At 41.3% G+C, this 20,226-nt stretch overlaps 1 long non-coding RNA gene across 1 annotated transcript; it reads right to left on the bottom strand.

Moving 5' to 3' along the window:
* Positions 1-13,518: 13,518 nt before the first annotated feature.
* On the bottom strand, positions 13,519-14,633 carry LOC308400105. Its single transcript, XR_013972312.1, has 2 exons — positions 14,346-14,633; positions 13,519-13,767 (listed from the first exon to the last, which is right to left on the bottom strand). It is a non-coding gene; the product is annotated as an uncharacterized lncRNA (long non-coding RNA).
* Between the last annotated feature and the right edge of the window lie 5,593 nt (positions 14,634-20,226).

Genomic DNA, 20,226 nt, shown 5'->3' with positions numbered 1-20,226 from the left:
TTATGTACAGGACCTATACTAACTTTAAAACATGGTGCTGTTAAACACAACTCTCAGAGGTGCAATTACACAATTCAAATAAAATTGCAATACCACTGAATCTGTAGGCCCCACATGGAGATGCTGACTCCACTGAGATCAGTTTGCATTTAAGGAATACATAAAGAGTTTTATGTCAATACCATGTATTGTTGATTTAATCCCTGAGTCACTATGGCCTTCATCTGACTGCTGCGTTTTGGGAACAGCTTTGTGTTGCTGAATTAAAATGATTTCCTTAGTGTTAAAGCAGCATGAAATTGGTTCTGTTTGCAGGCAGTTCCTGTGACACATATTTCTTTTAAAGAGGAACACTAATCAGAAAACTCTATGTTCACCCTCTATGGAGATACAAGACAAATTGGAACTCACTGTTTTGGCTCAATCATAAAAAAAATAAATAAGCAGTGACCTCATGAGATGGCCTTTAATTTTGCAAGTCCTTAAGGAACTGACTATAGCACCAATGTGTGCTTATAATATTTTTTTTTCCCAATACGAGAATTTAATTGCTTCATACTGGATAAATAAAACGAAGCACAAATTAGATATGTTTCCTTTTACACACAATCCTTTATCCTTATAGAGGTTGCATTGCTTACTGCGTATTCTTTGCTGGACATAAATAGAGTATTTAAAAAAGAGATTTTCTTACTAATTTAAAATAAATAGGTTACCACATATGGCCTTTTTTTAAAAAGAAAATGCATAAGTGTTAACTGGATGTAACTGAGGCATCGCAGAAACTTCACTATTGCATTATCAACAATTCCATAGGAATCGTTCAGTACTTCTTTTACTGCATGACAATGTAAGAAAATGTAAGAAAATCAAGAAATCTTGGTTAATGTAGGACAAATGTTATGTTTTTATTCTTTTGTTTTTTTATTCTGCAACAATTAAAATGTAAAACAAGTTCAAAAACTGTTCTGTGATGCACTCAAAAGTTATCAGATTTCATGAACAAGGTTTCAAATGTCATGCAGTTTTTCGGGGTACTTCAACATGGATGTAAAGTAGTACTGATCTAATGCAACCAAACTTAAACTGTTGTACTTGGCATAATAAAAGATATGGATTATCCTCTCTACACAGTGGCATTGCTACTGGCATAAGACAAGTGCTAATTTAGCAAAAGCAGGGACAAGAAAATGTAAAAATCCCACCACCCACTCCTGGTAAATTGCACCGTTTATGAATTACTAGCCATGAGAGTAAATCACCTTAGTCTTATTGCATGATTAAAGGTAATTTTACCCTCTGCTTTTGTTACTTTTGCTGCTAAACTGTTATAAAATGCAACCAAATATGATTTTAATGAAATTCAGAGGGGTGCATGACCATTATCTGGAAAGAACTTTCAGAACTTGAGTTTAACTGTAGTTGAGTTCACCATGTGACAAACAGGGGGAAATGGGGTGACCTGTTTATTGTTTGTGACATAGCTAGTTTTTTTTTTTGCATGGGAAATGTTCCATATGTACCAAAAAAGAGAAAACTATCCAAAGTTCATGCTCTGTTTACATAGTTTTTAATTCTAGAATGTTTTTCCAAGTAACTTTTTCCAACACAGTGCAGTTTTGAAGAAATATAAATATGCACAATACGTTCTGGTGGGATTTCTTCATTGCCACAAACAAACCTATTTTTGCTTTTGAAATATGACTAATTTTGCTGGGGTAGATTATTTTCATCACACTGCAGCTCTATGCTGAGACAAACATGTAGCTGTTTCTTGATTGATGGAATATGGCGTACGCACGGTCATATTACTGTTGTGACAGCTGGCTCCGTTTGAGTAATTGCTTGCTCGTGTATCTTCTTTTATGAATAATTGGAGGATTTCTTTGTCAACAGGGTTCACTTTGTGCCCATTTTGACTGTTACAGTTTGTTTGAGGAGGCTGGATGTGTAGTGCCATGTATCTTTCCAGAAAAAAAAAAGGAAACACAAGTAGTTGTGTGGGTTTGTGCACATGTGCAGACTGCATGTGTGGGTGGATGTACTGTCAATACAGAATATATTAAACCAACAGATTGTTGTGAGCAGTAACACCATCATTTAATGAAGCTATCTGCTTGCTGGCTGTTCTTTGGTGGTACGCTAATGGTATAATTCCAAAAATAATGTGAAAATGAACCTGGGAAGACATCTGGTTTCTGTGTGTAAATTGTTTTTCTTAATTCATGCTATACATATAAAAATACAGTATGGCCCTTCAATGTAACACAAGACTTAATTATGCTGTTTGCCTTAATGTATTGGGATAGCTTTCACTAAAGTTGGATTCTGGAAACTTCATGTTAATGAGGATAATTTATAGTATATTCACACAAATCTCAAACATCCTATGCAAATATGAACATAATGGCTGAGGGAAATGGAAATATGAAAATACTTCAATTTTTATTCTCACTGAAAAAATGTGTGCATGCTCAGAGGTGTTTTGTCTTAACGTGGGAGTAGTAAGGCCACTGAAGGCAGGTGCTAACAGCAGCAGCTATAATGAAACTTCACCTGTTTTGATTTCCTATTTAAGCACCAATAGAGGCAGTAGCAGTTGAGGCTCCCTGTGCCTGATCGCCTCATTAAAGAGCCATAAAGCAGTTTGACACTCACAGGATGCCAATCCATCATAGCTAGGCCACTTCTGATAGGGGGGAAACCTCTGGGGGAGGAAAGCTGCAATGGCTGGAAGGAAAGGAAAAAAAAAAACAGTCCATGTCAAACTGAGCTGTCGTCTGGTGAGCTGAGATGCCAACACCCCTGAGGCGGCAGAGCTGGATCCAGATCCAGTAGTCGACTAACACGTCCCACAAACTCATGAGCGAGGCAATTAGCAGGAGCCCCTGTGGATAGCACATTCCTCTCCCAATGATTGTTTCCCTCCCCAACCCCCTCTTTCGTTTTCGTTTTGTCTTTCCGTCTCTTAAAATTCCTCTGCTTTCTTGCCAGTCCAGTGCTTACAATTCAGCTGTCATTTCAGTGCAGCGGTGGTTGTCTCCCCAAGCACAGTTGTGTGGCCTGTTGTTGTCTAACAGCAATGTTCCCAATTACTCTAATTACCTCTGCAGGAAAATAAAAAAAAATAAAATTTCATTTGGGTAGCCAATTAACAAAATGGAAAGTTAAGGAGGAAATTCAGTTTGTAATTAAGTTGTCAACCATCTCATCATTTTGTGCAGCATTTTTTTTTTTACTGTAACTCTTGATAGTTAAAAGTTAATGTAAAAAGAAAGCATATATCTGTTTTGCATACACTCATGGGGCAGGGATAGCTCAGTAGGTAAAGTGGTCGCCCCATGATCGGAAGGTCGGCGGTTCGAATCCACTTAACGGCTACCCTGAGGTACCCCTGAGCAAGGTACCGTCCCTACACACTGCTCCCCGGGCGCCTGCTTAGTGGGCTGCCCACTGCTTCACTGAGTGAATGGGTCAAATGCAGAGAAAAACAAGTAATTTCCCCATGGGGATCAATAAAGTATCCATTATTATTATGATGGGACTTTTAATGATTTCTTTGATTTGTTTTTTTTCCCATGGTGAAATGATTGTACAAAATAAATCTTTTAATACCTTAAAAAGACAGTTTCGTACACAAATTTGAATGTATTTTGGATTTAATCTAATCAATGCAGGGAACAAAATTATACATACTGACTCAAATACACAGATATACCCCCACCAACGTTTGGATATGTCAGGCGTTGTGTGGAGGCGAGGAAGAAGGAACCCAAACGCAGGACTGGCAGGTAGGTGAAGGTTTATTATAGGGAGTGGGTGAACAGAGGGTGAACGGACACTGACTGGCTAGACAACTGAATGGCTGACTGAACTGAGGGAACACACGGGAAGGACAACGTAACATCAATGACATGACAGTGAACGAGTAGAAACAGAGTGCTTAAATACACAGACTGATGAGGATGATAATGAGAGACCGGTGAGTACACAGCTGAACATAATCTGGCTAATGACACAAGACGAGCTGACACAGGAAAAGCAGGAAGTGAGCACATGGAAGTGGCAAAATAAACTGAACATGAACAAAACTGAAAACACTGGGTCACCGACCCAGGAACCCTGACAGGATAAAGGTCCCGTAGCAAGTTGTACCTCATTCAGATGCTTTTGATCACCATTAACAAACTTGTTGCATAATTTTGGCAAGATATTTGACCACTCTTCTTGGCAAAAGAGGTAGACTTCATTTAAATTGGTTGATTTCCTGGCATGGAACCAGCTTTTATACATCTCCCACAAAAGTGGGTTTAGGTTTGGGCTTTGAGAAGGCCCGACCAGAACCTTAATGTCATCCTACTTTATCAATTACAAAACCAGTTTTGATGTGTTTCGGATAATGAATCATGAAATTGGTGAGGGACACCCAGCTGTGTCGATGTTTCAACTGTCTGGCTGTTGATTAAGGTGAATTTGATGAATTTAGAAATATATATATATATTAAAAAAAAAAACACCCAGCACGCCGCTGCGGGCGGTTTATCCTTCAAGCTCGGGTCCTCTACCAGAGGCCTGGGAGCTTGAGGGTCCTGCGCAGTATCTTAGCTGTTCCCAGGACTGCGCTCTTCTGGACAGAGATCTCCGATGTTGTTCCCGGGATCTGCTGGAGCCACTCGCCTAGCTTGGGAGTCACCGCACCTAGTGCTCCGATTACCACGGGGACCACCGTTACCTTCACCCTCCACATCCTCTCGAGCTCTTCTCTGAGCCCTTGGTATTTCTCCAGCTTCTCGTGTTCCTTCTTCCTGATATTGCTGTCATTCGGAACCGCTACATCGATCACTACGGCCGTCTTCTTCTGTTTGTCTACCACCACTATGTCCGGTTGGTTAGCCACCACCATTTTGTCCATCTGTATCTGGAAGTCCCACAGGATCTTAGCTCGGTCATTCTCCACCACCCTTGGGGGCATCTCCCATTTTGACCTCGGGACTTCCAGGTTATACTCGGCACAGATGTTCCTGTACACTATGCCGGCCACTTGGTTATGGCGTTCCATGTATGCCTTGCCTGCTAGCATCTTGCACCCTGCTGTTATGTTCTGGATTGTCTCTGGGGCATCTTTACACAGCCTGCACCTGGGGTCTTGCCTGGTGTGATAGACCCCAGCCTCTATGGCTCTTGTACTCAGAGCTTGTTCTTGTGCTGCCATGATTAGTGCCTCTGTGTTGTCTTTCAGTCCAGCTTTGTCCAGCCACTGGTAGGATTTCTGGATATCAGCCACCTCCTCTATCTGCCGGTGGTACATACCGTGCAGGGGCCTGTCCTTCCATGATGGTTCCTCGTCTCCCTCCTCTTTCTTGGGTTTCTGCTGCCTGAGGTATTCACTGAGCACTCGGTCAGTTGGGGCCATCTTCCCAATGTATTCTTGGATGTTCGTTGTCTCATCCTGGACTGTGGTGCTGACACTCACCAGTCCCCGGCCCCCTTCCTTCCGCTTAGCGTACAGCCTCAGGGTGCTGGACTTGGGGTGAAACCCTCCATGCATGGTAAGGAGCTTTCTTGTCTTTATGTCAGTGGTTTCTATCTCCTCCTTTGGCCAGCCTATTACCCCAGCAGGGTACCTGATCACGGGCAGGGCGTACGTGTTGATGGCCCGGATCTTGTTCTTACCATTCAGCTGACTCCTCAGGACTTGCCTGACCCTCTGCAGGTACTTGGTGGTTGCAGCTTTTCTAGCGGCCTCTTCATGGTTCCCATTCGCCTGCGGGATCCCCAGGTACTTGTAATTGTCCTCTAAATCAAAATCAAATCAAATCACTTTTATTGTCACATCACATGTGCAGGTACATTGGTACAGCACATGTGAGTGAAATTCTTGTGTGCGAGCTTCACAAGCAACAGAGTTGTGCAAAATACAAGAATGGCTACATCTGAAACTAATAAATATATGTACAATATATAATAGTATATGCATTTCTGGATGTGTATACTAAATATTTTTCTACGTGTGTGTGTGTGTGTGTGTGTGTGTGTGTGTGTGTGTGTGTACACATTGTTTACAAATTAAATAGAGTAAACAATAAATAAAATATATAAAAATGTCTGCAATGTTGCCTTCTGGTAGTTCAATCCCCTCAGTTCTGACTACCTTCCCTCTCTTTGTTACCATCCGACTACACTTCTCCAGTCCGAACGACATTCCAATGTCATTGCTGTATAGCCTGGTAGTGTGGATCAGTGAATCGATGTCTCGTTCACTCTTGGCATACAGCTTGATGTCATCCATGTACAGGAGGTGGCTGACAACTGCTCCGTTCCGTAGTCGGTATCCGTAGCCAGTCTTGTTAATGATCTCACTGAGGGGGTTCAGGCCTATGCAGAACAGCAGTGGGGACAGAGCATCTCCTTGGTAGATCCCGCACTTGATGGTGACTTGTGCTATGGGCTTGGAGTTGGCCTCTAGTGTTGTACGCCACATCCCCATTGAGTTCCTGATGAAGGCTCGTAGGGTCCCATTGATCTTGTACAATTCTAGGCATTCCAGTATATATATATATATATATATATATATATATATATATATATATATATATATATATATATATATATTAGGGGTGCAACGATACACAAAACTCACGGTTCGGTTCGGTTCGATACTTTGGTGTCACGGTTCGATATTTTTTCGATACAAAAAAAATGTTCATGCATTTTTTATTTGTCATTTATTAAAATTATAAATATATATTTTAACTCAAAAGTACAGTTTTTAAATTTAACCCTAACCCTTGTGCGTGTTTTTTATTTTGACAGCGAATGCGCACCTGCGGACCACTTATGTGCAGCCCTGGTTATTTAGCTCATCATATTGCAGCCACAGAAATTCTTTTGTCCATGAAACCATAAAGCTGCACTTTCTTTTTGCCTTATAGTCTGATTTGTCATAACTTCTCCGTTTTGTGGTAAGCTTTTCTTTGGCTGTCACTTCTTCACCCTGACCTGTCTTATTTGGCTCAGCAGAACTGAAATGCTTTTACACATGCACTCACATAAGCTCAGCGATTCTCTGCGCGATCAACCTCTCACATGTTTAAGCTGCGGGAGATTTCACTTGTCATGTTTGCATAGTAAGCTAACGATTAATAAGACGATGTCAGAGGAATTGGTGCACAAATTATCATCACTCACAGATCAGTGCTGTCGCTCTCTATACACAGTTCGCACGATTGCAAAGTGAAAGCAAAAAAACAAGCGCAAATTCAAACGCGACTTCAATATGTCACATATTGACAGTGGCTCACCGATGCCAATGACATAATTACCCAGCTACATTTCTGAAAGAATGCAAAAGCATTGACATATATTTTTCCTACAATAGCCCGACGGGCAGGGAAGAGATAGATTTTGGTAGCCCGACTGAAAAAATCGCTAGCTCCAGGATGTCGGGCTAGCGATATTGCGAGCCCTGTATCTGATTGAGGAATCACTCATCTTTGGAAAAGAGAGTTTATTACAGAGAAATGGCTCTTTCCAAAATAAAAGCTATACTATCCGCTTCTTCTGGGCTATATTCTCAGCAGCATAAGGAGAATCATGTGCTAACAGCTGTCTAAATGACTCGGCTAAAGTTAGTAGCATGCTTGTTGTTTTTGTCTTTGCACTAGGATGATGTCGGCGTAAATGTGCAGTCATATTCGTTGTGTTCCCACTAGTGCTTTCAGGTTAATCTCGTTGAAATGACCTTAACGCCACAACACGGCAAATCTCCGTTAACGAGCTACCGCCGATCGCTCCGTGCATGGGGCTAGACGGCCAACACGTTAACGAGCTAACTGCGCTAACACACTAGTTCACACCAATGTAATTGAGCATTGCATGGCACATCCAACATACTGTTTTACTTTAGTCCATGACTCGCTTACCTTCAGGATCATACGTCACATGAAAACCAAAATAATTCCAAACGCCAGATCTGAATGAGAGTGGGGGAGGTCCATGTTAAAAGGAGAGCTTAACTTCTGTCTCGCTAGCTTGCCCTGCGCTCTTCCTTCTGACTATGCTGTCTGTGTTGAGCGCTCAGTGAATCTGCATTCGACTACTCCGCCTAGGCTGCACTGTCGAGCCTAGGCGGAGTAGTCGAATGCAGATTCACTGAGCGCTCAACACAGACAGCATCGTCAGAAGGAAAATTGATAAAATAAATTACAAATGTTGTATTGTTCGATACATATGCGTACCGAACCGAAAGCACTGTATCGAACGGTTCAATATCGATACGAATATCGTTGCACCCCTAATATATATATATATATATATATATATATTGTGGAGGGTGAAGGTAATGGTGGTACCGTGGTAATCGGAGCACTAGGTGCGGTGACTCCCAAGATAGGCGAGTGGCTCCAGCAGATCCTAGGAACAACATCGGAGATCTCTGTCCAGAAGAGCGCAGTCCTGGGAACAGCTAAGATACTACGCAGGACCCTCAAGCTCCCAGGCCTCTGGTAGAGGACCTGAGCTTGAAGGATAAACCGCCTGCAGGGGCGTGCTGGGTGTTTTATATATATATATATATATATATATATATATATATATATATATATATATATATATATATATATATATATATATATATATATATATATATATGTAGCTGATCTACAATACGGCAACAGTGATCAGTGAGCTGCTTGGCTACAAGTTGAACAGCGACAAGGGGCAGTACCCTCCATGGAGAAGGAGGCTAGAGGGCAAGATCAAAGTAGCACGGAGGGAGGTTAGCCAACTAACGGAGTTGCAGAAAGGTGCGACAAATAAGGTGCCTAAGAAATACAGCAAGCTGTCCATACCTGAGGCCTTGGAAACTGCCAAGCAAAAACTCACAGCCTTGGCCAGCCGCTTGAGGAGGTACACCAGAGAGATAGAAGGCAGGAGAATAAACCAGCTGTTCTCCACAGAACCAGCAAAGGTGTACTCTCAGTGGCAAGGGAACAATAAGAGAACAGCACCACCAAGGCTGGAGACGGAGCAATACTGGAAGAGCATATGGGAGAAGGATGCAACCCATAACGGCAATGCTCAGTGGCTAGAGGATCTGAGGGCTGACCACAGCGACCTCCCTGAACAGGGTCCAGTAACCATCACAGTGGCAGATATCCAAGAAAGGGTCTCCAGTATGAAGAGTTGGACAGCACCAGGGCCCGACATGGTTCACGCCTACTGGCTGAAGAAGCTGACTGCACTCCACGAGCGTCTGGCAGCACAAATGAACCAGCTGCTAGTTAACGAGAGACACCCGGAATGGCTAACCGAAGGTCGGACAGTCCTGATCCCCAAGGACCCCAAGAAGGGACCGGTCCCCTCCAACTACCGACCAATAACCTGCCTCAGTACTACATGGAAGCTCCTGTCAGGCATCATATCGGCTAAGATGAACAGGCACATGGGTCAATACATGAGCGGGACACAGAAAGGAATTGGCAAGAATACCAGAGGTGCAAAACACCAGCTACTGGTAGACAGAACAATCAGCCGAGACTGCAAGACCAGACTGACCAACCTGTGCACTGCCTGGATTGATTACAAGAAGGCCTATGACTCAATGCCCCACAGCTGGATACTGGAATGCCTAGAATTGTACAAGATCAATGGGACCCTAAGAGCCTTCATCAGGAACTCAATGGGGATGTGGCGTACAACACTAGAGGCCAACTCCAAGCCCATAGCACAAGTCACCATCAAGTGCGGGATCTACCAAGGAGATGCTCTGTCCCCACTGCTGTTCTGCATAGGCCTGAACCCCCTCAGTGAGATCATTAACAAGACTGGCTACGGATACCGACTACGGAACGGAGCAGTTGTCAGCACCTCCTGTACATGGATGACATCAAGCTGTATGCCAAGAGTGAACGAGACATCAATTCACTGATCCACACTACCAGGCTATACAGCAATGACATTGGAATGTCGTTCGGACTGGAGAAGTGTAGTCGGATGGTAATCGGAGCACTAGGTGCGGTGACTCCCAAGCTAGGCGAGTGGCTCCAGCAGATCCCGGGAACAACATCGGAGATCTCTGTCCAGAAGAGCGCAGTCCTGGGAACAGCTAAGATACTGCGCAGGACCCTCAAGCTCCCAGGCCTCTGGTAGAGGACCCGAGCTTGAAGGATAAACCGCCCGCAGGGGCGTGCTGGGTGTTATATATATACACACATATATATATATATATATATATATATATATATATATATATATATATATACACATATACATATATACATACATATATCTATATATATATATATATATATATATATAGTTGAGCTCTAAGGTTGAGTAGGTGCTTCTTTCTTGGTCAACACTCTCTCAGTCAATGCCAATGCCAGTGTAAAATTTACCTCAGCGTAGGCTATTATACTAGTTTTCCAGCTGCTTGAGCCTTGGTGGTTCCTGGGTTTACCCTGAGTATCCTAACCAATTTCCTCTCATCTTAGGGTGACAGTTTAAGTCTTCTTCCAAACCTTGGCATTACGCTGACACATCTGTCACAGTGTTTACAGTTGCTTGAAATAAAGATCTTGGAATCTGCAGATCCTCCTTATTAAATCTTCACTGTGTTCCTTTGACTCTGAGTGCTAGTCAGTCTAATGAATGCTATCAAAGAAATCTTTTATATGCTGTCAAAGACAAACTACTAGTACCAGTAGTTTAGTCAAACACTAAGCTTATAGGCCTTTGGTTTGTCAAATTAAAAGACACCTTATTATATATTTGTACCAGTTGGAGGGGACCAAACCATAGTTGACCTTGCTCCTCCAAGGAATAAAGGATTTACCCTACTTGAACTATAAGACATAGGATTAACATGTTTATCTGATTAACTCACACCATCTGCTTGGAGATTTGAGCTACAAAAATTCTACACTTTGGCTTGTAATACACTGGGAGAAACTGATATGCTTACAGCAACAGATGAAAACATATGAAATTTGTTTTACTATTCTGTTACTTTTGCTACTGCATGTGTTTTATATATATTAAAAAAAGTGATTTAATCTTTCAACCTGCAGTAAGCAGCAGTAGTGCTTCACCAAAATATGCAAACAGTTAACATCTGTCAATGTAGGGTATCTACCTACATTGACAGATGAATACTATTTGGTTAGGGTCATACCAAAGGTAAAACAGCACATACTTGACTTACATTTGTAAAATAACCATTACTACAAGTAAACGCTTGTGTGTGTTGGATGTTTGAAATATGGAACTTTATTACATTATTAGATGTTGTAGCCATGACTCAGAGCCCTCTTGCCCTATTGGAGCTTTTTGAAAGCTCATATTGCTTGAACATTTGCTTAACAAAGTAAAAGTGCATCGATGGCCACAAAAAATCTCCAGTGTCTAACTTAAAAACTATTTCATTTCTATCAAAGTATGATTTATGGGCATGGTTTTCACATTATCAAACAATGACAAGAAACAAACACGCACCAACACACAACACACTTCTCCCTGAGGATAATATTTTCACATCGATGATATTCTGACATCAGTAACCCCCAAACTAAAAGGCATTCATTTTTTTCTCTACCACACATGTTCACTGAAACAAAACTCAACTTTTTCACTCATGATGGTTTTAGCAGATTCTGACTTTGGTGAAAAACTCATAATGGTGTATTTATAACGATATATGCATGTTTTCACATTTACATGAAAAAAATCATTATTTTTTTGTAATGTTACATCTGTTCAGTTGAACCGTTCACTACCAACAACATTAGTAAGGGAACCAGACAAACTGAAAAAAAGTGTTCAGTGTCTCATTTGCAGGCTGGATTTCATCAATAGAGTGAAAGCTATGTCTATAGGGACTTCCTGTTCTTCTCTGCTAGTCAGAAAATCAGAAGAAATACATTTGATACAAAAATGTCTCAGAACCTAAGGGGCAAGTGGTAAATATGTAATTCCTGCCTCTGCACTGACACTGTAGGATAGAATACTGCTTTGAAAAACAAAGAGTGGCCTTTTTCCCCAGGCCTGCACATGCTGTGATATTAATAAATGTCCTTGATCATTTCCCACAGTGGGATCTTGTTAACCTATGCACCGCACTTAATCAATCTTTAGAAAAACAAACTATGCCACCATGTAAGTACTTTACCTTAAAATATACTGCAAGACTGTGCATTTTTTATCTTAACACACACGCACACATAGAATATAGTTGATAGAAGGATAATGTTAGATTTTCTTAATATACTATATATACATACAGTGTTGGGGAGTAACGGAATACATGTACCGCCGTTACGTATTTAAAATACAAAATATGAGTAACTGTATTCCGTTACAGTTACCATTTAAAAAGGTGGTATTCAGAATACAGTTACTTTGTTGAAATAAATGGATTACACTGCGGTACTTTCCCGTTTCATTTTGTCGCGGGTCAGGACTCGCTCTCTCTCTCTCTGCGACTGTGTGTTTCCTGGGTGAGAGAGCGCCTTTTCGTTGTTGTTGTTGTGCTAAGCTAACAGGCAGAATGCTACAAGCATAGCTCTAAAGAATGTAGCATCATGGCCAGTGTAGTCCGTGTTGCAGGGAGAATGGACTGCCATACACGTTATGGGTCTGTGAGCGCGAGGAGGGAGAGAGAAAAAGGGGAGTGGAAAGGTACGAGTTGTCATCGAGGAAAAACGGGAGCTGGAAGCATGTAAATATAATAATAACCACTTCAGCCAAGAAGAGAGCCTGACGAGCCCAGTTGTAAGTAAGCTATTAAGACTCGACTGTACGCTGTGTTCGTGTTTTCCTCCAAAAACAATAAGTTCCGTTGGAGCAGCCTTTCAACGCCTCTCTCTGTCTCTCGCAAGAAAAGTTGACCCACACAACAAAGTAAAGCTAGTTTTCGGCTACGAGCCGACAGGGACCCCGCTGTATTAGCCAGAGGTCCCTTTACTACAGTTCGGAGACGCGGACCTTCAGTAATAGTAATAAATCACACAGCAATAGTACATTCACGTTGTTGTAAAAAGCATGATGATATATTAAGTAATCCAAAGTATTCAGAATACGTTACTGTCATTGAGTAACGTAACGGAATACGTTACAGAATACATTTTGGGGCATGTATTCTGTAATGGAATACATTTTAAAAGTAACCTTCCCAACACTGTGTATATATATATACACAGCAAATCCACCATGTCCAAATTAACACTGTCGGATTTGATTTCAACACTATTAAAGTGTCTATATGGGTCCACACCAGAGAGTGTTAATTTAACTCTTTTTGGAGAGTTGGTACATTAACTCTGATTTAGTGTTAAACACCAAATCTGTCTGGAGTTGATAATTTAACACTTGGTGTTAAGAGTTTATATATTAACTCTCAAAGAGTATTTTAGTTTAACTACGTAAGAGTTATCTTCTAATTCATTCTAAAAAGCAGGAATTTTACTGTTCTGAACTTCTAGAAATTTCTTTTGGAAATAAACATTTACTAAAAAGATGCAATGGTTTTTGAAAAACTTTTATTCTGAACTGTGCACCACAATTTCAAAACATTTTCTGAAAGATGTAACAGTATACATGTTCTCACTTTCATTAGAATTTTGTTTATCAAAAGGTCTGACATGGTAAATGCAAATAACAGCATTCTCAACACTTATTTCTTCAATACAATATGCATGTCCTTCATTCATCACTTTGTGGAACTTCAGCGCACTTCTGCTCTCCCCCATATTCCATCTTCACAAGCATATCCTGTGCAGAGATTGAATAAAAATTAGTTGACACTAATTAACGGCACAAATAATCCAGTAAACAATTGCAGCACAGTAAAAAAAAGGAATCCTCTTTGAGCCATTACTTGTGTAAAGTATTTTCCCAAAAGACAAAGACACAGGCAACAGGTAATACTGAACTAAATGTAAAACCTCAACCTTTTTCATTTTTACCTAAACCGTGTGCACAAATCTCTGAAGGGATCTATGCTAACGTAGAATCGAGTCAGGACGTCAGTTATTGCTGTTTGCTCGTTTTTTTTTATGGGCGATCGTTTTCAGGCTTCAAGTAGCACCATTATACCAACATTTCACATTCTAGACATTGTTTTAGGTGTATTTGACCAAAAGTTTGACTGAAAATTCACATGCAAGCTTTTTTTCAAGGCTGTGGTATTTGCCCGCAAACAATACCTTTCAGCTAGCTAAAACAGAATATTATGCTATCACCGAGCAACATGGCTAATGCCTTTCACACAGCTTTGTCTCAACTCCAAAGAGCCACAGAAGTAAAAGCTCATAATAATAATTGAAACAATCTTTGAAAAAATGACTTACCAAGCATGGCAAACAACTCAAATATGTAGAGCAAAATGTTCTGAAACGGCTTCACTTCAGCTTCGATTGGAGCCGTGCTGGGGGCGGAGTCTGTGAATTTACTCTGTTGGTGTCATAGCCCCTGTAGGAGTTCAGAGTTAAGAGGTCAAGAGTTAATGTTTCCATTGTAACACCTCCAGATTTGACAGAGAAACACTCATTTTTAACACTCGATTTTAACTACTATCATTTTACACCTCAGAGTTACATTAAAAGAATGTGACTCTACTTAGAGTAAAATTAACTCTACTTTTGCAAGGAGACTATTAACACCAAAAAATGTAACACTTTTGAATTTGCTGTGTATATATATATATATATATATATATATATATATATATATATATATATATATATATATATATATGTGTGTGTGTGTGTGTGTGTGTGTGTGTGTGTGTGTGTGTGCGTAGCTAATACTAGCAGCTGTCGACTCTAGATTAAACTCTACCTGGGTTTACTTGCTCAGGTGGGAGCTGAGAAGTTTTTATTTCTATTAAAAAATGAAAAAAACGTTTTGAGTAGGTTTACACTTTGTTTTTAGCTCATGCATTTTCTAGATGTCTATCAAGGAGATGTTCATCTAAGGGATGACAATGGGCACACTAATTAGTAAGGAAACCTTTGTCAACATTTAGAGTTGGTAAAATTAACAAAAAGTATTTTTTCAATTCATAAACTCATTACATTAATAAACATAAGTAATAACAAACTAAAACTATTTGTCAGCTACCAATAATTAGGCTTTTATTTATTGTTAACAATAGGTATATTTAATTATTGATGGATACACACATACACACACATACATTTGCTGTTAGAAACTATTTTTATGTACTGCACCACATGCATTGCCTACAACTTGATTACTGAGCTATTACAGCACTCATGACCTTAAGCAGATTAGATGGAATAAATGCATTTTTGTATAGAGAGCATTTCCATTTAACAGCACTCAGGTCTGCTTGTAAAAATGCAGCTTACTGTGGGTCATCGCACCCAGCTCCGTGGGAAGAAATCTAACCAAAGTGATGATAAAAAAAAGAAAGAAAAGGAAAAGAAGAGGAGGAGGATTGGTTCCTTCTGACTGAACTCACAGTGATATATTCATCAATAGTGCTGAAACCATGCAAGCAAGGCCGCAGATAGTTTAGCTGTTCTATTCTTGGCAAGGCAGATAGTGCCCCTCTTGTTAAATTCATCTGTCAATGCTATTGGAGAAGAAGATAAGAAGTGGAGTGACCCCACATGGAATCAGTCAAACTCATATCGATCACTCTTGCCTTCATTTCAGCTGGATGGTTAAAAATGATTAGAGTTCCGGAACTGAAGTTAATTCTCGGGGATTGGCTCTCTATAACAAGAATCTGACATAATCGTTGCAAATGATCTCGCACTCTCATGCTATCAAATCCAGCTCCCCTCACAGGCAGAAGTTTAATCAAGGACTATTTATCATTGTTTAAGATTTGCATTACCCCTGTCTGCTAAAGTCTGACACTGTGTGTCCAGGCAAGGATACTGCTATGACTTTTTTGTCCACCCACTGGAAGTAAAATGATTGATTAAAATGTGGTTTTAATGTCAAAGGCTCTGTCAGCAGCACGCTGGTAAGAAATGGGGGAAAAAGATTACTTTCTTGTGTAGAGTAAACTGCAAATGACTGTTGAAGATGACCCTCCACTGAATGAAAAAAATGTTAGTTGACAGTGTTACAGTGAAACATGGGTATCTGGAGCTGTTCAAATATTTTGCAGATCCCCTGACTAGAACTGAATGAAAGTCAATGAAAAACAAAAAAGCCCAATTATCTGTTCCAGTTCTGTTTCTTCCTCCAGTGTAGTACTCCACAGGTCTCGGCACTGGAGTTGTCATAGCTGCTCTTGGATGTTCACAAAAAAGTATGACTGCAATGATTCACCTCACTTAGTAGCAAAAACAAATGTGAGTCTCTTCAAATGTCATAGTGTGGAACTCAGCACTCACCACTACTGTCATGGTCCGCGGCCCGGTGTCCAAGGAGCTGATGGAATGCCCTCGCCCACGGGTGTGGCTGTCGACTCCACACCTGCATCCCATCCCAGGCAATCATCAGGTGAACTATTTAACCCAGCTCAGTGTTTTGAGCCCTCACCTGCCTGTCCTCCTGCCCGCCTGGAGTTCAGATCACCACCGGTCTTCATCTCCTCTGTTTTCCCTGGAGCTCTCCCGCGGACCCTCACCCCTCCCTCTGGTTCCTACGGCCCAGCCTTGATCGTAAGATTAACAACTCTACCCTGCTTATGCTGTTATTTCCCCGTTCCCCAGTAACTCTCTTCCTCTTTCTGTTGCAGCCTCCCTCAGTCCCGACTACGGTGTTCCTGAGTTTTTTATCTCCCGGCCCCTTGGTTTCCAGTTAATTGGCGTGTTTTCCTTTGACCCTTCCGGGACACCCTTAGTTAAAAATATATTTTGCGCGCACATTGGCGTGTTGTCTCTGCTTCTGGGTCCAGCTTGTGTGCTGAACTACGGTTCGTGACAACTACAATTTGAATATATTCATGAAAAGCAAGGACCAATAACTTGCATCCATCCAAGCTCACAGCTGATGAGCAGTGTGTTTTGGTAATTGTGCTTCACTTCCATTTCTCTTTAGGATTAAAAAAAAAACATGTAGAAGTAAACATGAGACAAGTGGTTGCAGAGTGCAGAGTTGTGGGAACATAATGGAAAGAAGAGTTACATTCATTAGCAAGACAAACCTTTGAATATTTTGACTATTTTCATTCAAATCACATTCTACAAGTCATAGTTGTTTCACAACCACATCCATTGGAGCTCGCTGTTTCAGTGCCAAATACCACTGCAGTATTCTCCTGAATGATGTCCTGAATGGTGTCACCCATCAGGCAATTCCTCCACATCAGCACTGATATAGGAGGAGAAGAAGTCAAAACTGGAAGCGATGAAATTCCTGAGTTTTTTTCTCCAAAGCCTCATTTTTTTCAGCCTGTTGCAGCACCTCCCTCTTTATAATCTTTTATGCAGGTTGAAGGTGGACCAATGGGAAGCACTTAAATCTGTATTATAATGTCCCACCTACTGTCATGGAAGCCTGTTCACTTTGTAGATCTATCAGCTAATAGACCTCACAGGGGGGGGGGTCCCATCTTACAAATTCTGGCATATTCTCTCCTATCACACAGGCACTCGCTCACTCTTGCTTTCTCACTGTCATCCCCTTAGGTCCACATTCATTTGTGATGCCACTTTCAGCAACACCACAGTAAAATTTTTCATGAATTTCTAAGATTCTAACTCATCTGTTGTTTCAGAGTAGCCACACCTCCTTGCCCTTATTACCACCACATAAATCAATATGCTGAAATTAACCCACTATATAGTGCACAACACTCACAGGAGACTTTATTAGGTACACATTGCTAGTTCCGGATTGGACCCCCTGTTGCCTTGAGAACTCCCCTAATTCTTCATGGCACAAATTTAACAAGGTGCTGGAAACATTCCTCTGAGATTCTGGTCTATATTGACATGATAGTATCACACAGTTGCTGCAGATTTCCATGATGTGATTCCCCCATTCCACCAAATCCCGAAGGTGCGCTAATGGATTGAGTTAAGTGAGACTGAAAAGGTCATTTAAGTACAGTGAACTCATTGTCATTTTCAAAACACCACTTTCAGATGATTGGAGCTTTGTGACGTCCTGCTGGAAGCAGCCATTAGAAAATGGGCACACTGTGGTCATAAAGGGATGAAAATGGTCAGCGACAAAACTTAGGCAGTCTCTAACATTTAAATCATGTTTAGTTAGTAGTAAGGGGCCCAAAGTGTGCCAAGAACACACTACCACCAGCAGCCTGAACCTTTGATAGAAGCAAAATTCATGCCTTCATGTAATTTATGCTCAGTTTCAACTCTACCATCTGAATGTGGCAACAGAGATTGACACTCATCAGACCTAGGGATGGGTACCGGTTCTGACATAAACGGTAGTAACCAGACCGAAAAGCAGCGCACATTTCGGTGCTTCGTTTCTGTGCTTTTTTTTACTGAGACATCATACACTTTGGATTCCAGCCAATCATTTTACCTTTGCGAGCTTAGTAGGCGGGCCCAGGTACGTACGTTCTTTTAGAGCAGAGCGACAGATTAAAAATGCCCAAAGTGAAGCGGTCAAAAGTATGGCTGTACTTCACAGGAAAAGATGCAAACTCAGCAGCCTGCAACAAGTACTTGAAGGTGATACTGTGCAAAGGAGGTAACACCTCGAATCTGATGAAACACCTGGCGACGTACAGCATTTAGTATTTAGTATTTATTTTTAGTATTTATTTATTTATTGTCATTGTCAAGAACAATGAAATTGCGTTTGGGGCTTCCATACAACCCAAAAAAAAGAAGAAAATAATAAATACCCCTTAAAACCCAAGTGTACATATTTAACCCAGTGTAACTCCAATGCAATAAGACAATCCTTAGCAATAATGTTCGTAGAAATTCAGACAAAGACCTGAGAAACATGACAAAATACAACAATGAGCCGCATCGGGAATGGCGCTGTCCAGCCAGGTTTCAGTGAAAATCATGCACGAACAGTTATTAAAAGTCCGTCGAGTGGCGATCTGCAGTCGTATTTCATCCAGTTTGTAACGGATTGAACGGGCGTTGGAGAGGGATATGATCGGGAGTGGTGGTTTAAACGGACTAGTCTTTAGCCGTGCCCACAGGCCTCCCCGCTTGCCTCTCTTCTGCCTCCGCTCGCAACGTCTCCTCCTGCGGCTTGCTGTTGCGGGTAGCCCCGGGGGTTGCTTAACGATCTCCGGGGGGATGAGATACTCGGATGTTAGTTGAAGATCTCCACGGCTTAGTTGTAGTAGATCATCTCTGTTGTATTGAAGTAACCCCAGACTGTGTGAAATAATACACAGTACCACCAAAAGTGCAAAAGTGTAGGAGCTCCGGGCCGCTGCGTCTGTGCGCGCCGCCATCTTGGTGAGACACAGAGCATTTTGTTAAAAGCCGAGAAATGCGCCGTATTTGATTGCTTGCTGCAAGACCTCACACCGAGCACATCTACTGCGCGTGGGTTGCCTGTTATTTGACCCAGAGTTACATCCCCCAAAAACCCGAAGAGGAGAGTCCTGGCCCCTAGCCCTGCAAGTGTAGCAGAAATGATGACGGATGATGATGGCAGCAGCAGCCGTTCTTCTCTACGTGAGTAGCTTAATGTTGTTCGTGTGTAATTTACATTGAGTAGGCTAACCACGTTATTACATTAATGCATGTAAGGTGAACTAGCAAACACCGTCGTAATTACATGTGGCTGTCTTCTTGTTTGATGGCAGATGCTTCCTTCACTCTGGCCAAAAAGGCTAAAATGACCAAAGAAAAAGTGGAAAACAGCTAAACATGAGAGGTTTTTGGACAAAGTTTGTTTTTTCCATTGTTTAAGCACTGCTTCCAGCCAAGAGTGATGCCATAAATCCCCTATAGCTGCAGAAAAGGCTAACATTGTTTTCTTTTTACAAAAAAACAGCTGAACATGAGAGGTTTTTGGACAAAGTTTGTGTTCTCCATTCTTTAAGCACCGGTTCGAGCACCGTTTAAGCACCGGCACCGTTTCAAAAGTACAGGGTTGGTACTGGTGTCGGATAAAACCTAAACGATACCATCCCTAATCAGACCAGGCAATGTTTTTCCAATTTTCTATTGTCCAGTGTTGTTTCAGGTTCTTGGGTAACAGGAATGGCATGTAGTATGGTCTTCTGCTGTTGTAGCCCATCTGATTCATGATTAGAAGTCTTGTACAGAGATGCTCTTCTGCATACCTTGGTTGGAA

The sequence above is a fragment of the Rhamphochromis sp. 'chilingali' genome, assembly GCF_963969265.1.
Source record: "Rhamphochromis sp. 'chilingali' genome assembly, chromosome: 7".
NCBI lineage: Eukaryota > Metazoa > Chordata > Actinopteri > Cichliformes > Cichlidae > Rhamphochromis > Rhamphochromis sp. 'chilingali'.
This window is presented reverse-complemented; position numbering and strand designations above follow the sequence as displayed.